The sequence below is a fragment of the Palaemon carinicauda genome, chromosome 4 (genome assembly GCF_036898095.1).
Source record: "Palaemon carinicauda isolate YSFRI2023 chromosome 4, ASM3689809v2, whole genome shotgun sequence".
NCBI classification, from domain to species: domain Eukaryota; kingdom Metazoa; phylum Arthropoda; class Malacostraca; order Decapoda; family Palaemonidae; genus Palaemon; species Palaemon carinicauda.
The window spans coordinates 37,104,433-37,109,525 of record NC_090728.1 but is presented as its reverse complement, the minus strand read 5'-3'; positions in this window follow the sequence as shown (position 1 = coordinate 37,109,525).

The following is a 5,093-nucleotide window of genomic DNA, read 5'->3' as shown; positions in this document are numbered from 1 at the left end:
CATTACCTACCAAGTCTTCTTTCTCACTGTTTTCCCTACATTATTATATGACGGAACTTATCATCACGACATACATTACCTACCAAGTCTTCTCCCCTACCTTATTATACGACAGAACTTATCATCATGACATACATTACCTACAAAGTCTTCTTTCTCAGTTATCGTACATTCTTATACAACATAACTTATCATCACGAAATACATTACCTACCAAGTCTTCTTTCTCACTGTTATCCCTACATTATTATACGACAGAACTTATCATCATGACATACATTACCTACCAATTCTTCTCTCTCACTGTTATCCCTACATTATTATACGACGGAACTTATCATCACAACATACATTACCTACCAAGTCTTCTCCCCTATATTATCATACGACGAAACTTATCATCACGACATGCATTACCTGCCAAGTCTTCTTTCTCACTGTTATCCCTACATTATTATACGACGGAACTTATCATCACGACATACATTACCTACCAAGTCTTCTCCCCTACATTATTATACGACGGAACTTATCATCATGACATACATTACCTACCAAGTCTTCTTTCTCAGTTATCGTACATTTTTATACAACATAACTTATCATCACGAAATACATTACCTACCAAGTCTTCTTTCTCACTGTTATCCCTACATTATTATACGACAGAACTTATCATCAAGACATACATTACCTACTAAGTCTTCTTTGTCACTGTTATCCCTACATTATTATACGACGAAACTTATCATCACAACATACATTACGTACCAAGTCTTCTCCCCTACATTATTATACGACGGAACTTATTTTCATGACATACATTACCTACCAAGTCTTCTTTCTCACTGTTATCCCTACATTATTATACGGCGGAACTTATCATCCCGACATACATTACCTACCAAGTCTTCTTTCTCGCTGTTATACCTACATTATTATACGACGGAACTTATCATCACGACATACATTACCTACCAAGTCATCTCCCCTACATTATTGTACGACGGAACTTATCATCACGACATACATTACCTACCAAGTCTTCTTTCTCACTGTTATCCCTACATTATTATATGACGGAACTTATCATCACGACATACATTACCTACCAAGTCTTCTTTCTCACTGTTATCCCTACATTATTATACGACGGAACTTATCCTCACGACATACATTACCTACCAAGTCTTCTCCCCTACATTATTATACGACGGAACTTATCATCACGATATACGTTACCTACGAAGTCTTCTTTCTCACTGTTATCCCTACATTATTATACGACAGAACTTATCATCACGACATACATTACCTACCAAGTCTCCTTTCTCACTTTAATCCCTACATTATTATACGACTGAACTTATCATCACGACATACATTACCTACCAAGTCTTCTTTCTCACTGTTATCCCTACATTATTATACGACAGAACTTATCATCACGACATACATTACCTACCAAGTCTCCTTTCTCACTGTAATCCCTACATTATTATACGACGGAACTTATCATCACGACATACATTACCTACCAAGTCTCCCTTCTCACTGTTATCCCTACATTATTATACGACAGAACTTATCATCACGACATACATTACCTACCAAGTCTTCTTTGTCACTGTTATCCCTACATTATTATACGACGGAACTTATTATCACGACATACATTACCTACCAAGTCTTCTCCCCTACATTATTATACGACGGAACTTATCATCACGACATACATTACCTACCAAGTCTTCTTTCTCACTGTTATCCCTACATTATTATACGACGGAACTTATCATCACGACATACATTACCTACAAAGTCTTCTCCCCTACATTATTATACGACGGAACTTATCATCACGACATACATTACCTACCAAGTCTTCTTTCTCACTGTTATCCCTACATTATTATACGATGGAACTTATCATCACGACATACATTACCTACCAAGTCTTCTCCCCTACATTATTATACGACGGAACTCATCATCATGACATACATTACCTACCAAGTCTTCTTTCTCAGTTATCGTAGATTCTTATACAACATAACTTATCATCATGAAATACATTACCTACCAAGTCTTTTTTCTCACTGTTATCCCTACATTATTATACGACAGAACTTATCATCACGACATACATTACCTACCAAGTCTTCTTTCTCACTGTTATCCCTATATTATTATACGACGGAACTTATCATCACGACATACATTACCTACCAAGTCTTCTCCCCTACATTATTATACGACGGAACTTATCATCATGACATACATTACCTACCATGTCTTGTTTCTCACTGTTACCCCTACATTATTATAAGACGGAACTTATCATCACGACATACATTACCTACCAAGTCTTCTTTCTCGCTGTTATCCCTACATTATACGACGGAACTTATCATCACGACATACATTACCTACCAAGTCTTCTCCCCTACATTATTATACGACGGAACTTATTATCACAACATACATTACCTACCAAGTCTTCTTTCTCACTGTTATCCCTACATTATTATACGACGGAACTTATCATCACGACATACATTACCTACCAAGTCTTCTTTCTCACTGTTATCCCTACATTATTATATGACAGAACTTATCATCACGACATACATTACCTACCAAGTCTTCTTTCTCACTGTTATCCCTACATTTTTATACGACGGAACTTATCCTCACGACATACATTACCTACCAAGTCTTCTCCCCTACATTATTATACGACGGAACTTATCATCACGACATACATTACCTACCAAGTCTTCTTTCTCACTGTTATCCCTACATTTTTATACGACGGAACTTATCCTCACGACATACATTACCTACCAAGTCTTCTCCCCTACATTATTATACGACGGAACTTATCATCATGACATACATTACCTACCAATCTTCTTTCTCACTGTTACCCCTACATTATTATATGATGGAACTCATCATCACGACATACATTACCTACCAAGTCTTCTTTCCCACTGTTATCTTTACATTATTATACAACAGAACTTATCATCACGACATACACTACCTACCAAGTCTTCTTTCTCACTGTTATCCCTACATTCTTATAAAAAATAACTTATCATCACGACATACATTATCTAACAGGTCTTCTTTCTCACTGTTATCCCTACATTCTTATACAACATAACTTATCACCACGACATACATTCCTACCAAGTCTTCTTTCTTAGTTATCGTACATTCTTATACAACATAACTTATCATCACGACATACATTACCTACCAAGTCTTCTTTCTCAGTTATCGTACATTCTTATACAACATAACTTATCATCACAAATTACATTACATACCAAGTCTTCTTTTTCACTGTTATCCCTACATTATTATACGACAGAACTTATCATCACGACATACATTACCTACCAAGTCTTCTTTCTCACTGTTATCCCTACATTATTATACGACAGAACTTATCATCACGACATACATTACCTACCAAGTCTTCTCTTTCACTGTTATCCCTACATTATTATACGACGGAACTTATCATCACGTTATACATTACCTACCAAGTCTTTTCCCCTACATTATCATATGACGGAACTTATCATCACGACATACATTACCTACCAAGTCTTCTTTCTCACTGTTATCCCTACATTATTATACGACGGAAATTAACATCACGACATACATTACATGCCAAGTCTTCTCTCTCACTGTTATCCCTACATTATTATACGACGGAACTTATCATCACGACATACATTACCTACCAAGTCTTCTTTCTCACTGTTATCCCTACATTATTGTACGATGGAACTTATCATCACGACATACATTACCTACCAAGTCTTCTTTCTCACTGTTATCCCTACATTATTGTACGACGGAACTTATCATCACGACATACATTACCTACCAAGTCTTCTCCCCTACATTATTATACGACGGAACTTATCATCATGACATACATCACCTACCAAGTCTTCTTTCTCACTGTTATCCCTACATTATTATACAACAGAACTTATTATCAAGACATACATTACCTACCAAGTCTTCTTTCTCACTGTTATCCCTACATTATTATACAACAGAACTTATTATCAAGACATACATTACCTACCAAGTCTTCTTTCTCACTGTTATCCCTACATTATTATACGACGGAATTTCTCATCACGACATACATTACCTACCAAGTCTTCTCCCCTACATTATTATACGGCGGAACTTATCATCACGACATACATTACCTGCTAAGTCTTCTTTCTCACTGTTATCCCTACATTATTATACGACGGAACTTATCATCACGACATACATTACCTACCAAGTCTTCTCCCCTACATTATTATACGGCGGAACTTATCATCATGACATACATTACCTACCAAGTCTTCTTTCTCGCTGTTATCCCTACATTATTATACGACGGAACTTATCATCACGACATACATTACCTACCAAGTCTTCTCCCCTACATTATTATACGGCGGAACTTATCATCATGACATACATTACCTACCAAGTCTTCTTTCTCGCTGTTATCCCTACATTATCATACGGCGGAACTTATCATCACGACATACATTACCTGCTAAGTCTTCTTTCTCACTGTTATCCCTACATTATTATACGACGGAACTTCTCATCACGACATACATTACCTACCAAGTCTTTTCCCCTACATTATTATACGGCGGAACTTATCATCATGACATACATTACCTGCTAAGTCTTCTTTCTCACTGTTATCCCTACATTATTATACGACGGAACTTATCATCATGACATACATTACCTGCTAAGTCTTCTTTCTCACTGTTATCCCTACATTATTATACGACGGAACTTATCATCACGACATTCATTTTCTACCAAGTCTTCTTTCTCACTGTTATCCCTACATTATTATACGACGGAACTTATCATCACGACATACATTACCTACCAAGTCTTCTTTCTCACTGTTATCCCTACATTATTATACGACGGAACTTATCATCACGACATACATTACCTACCAAGTCTTCTCCCCTACATTATTATACGACGGAACTTATCATCACGACATACATTACCTACCAAGTCTTCTTTCT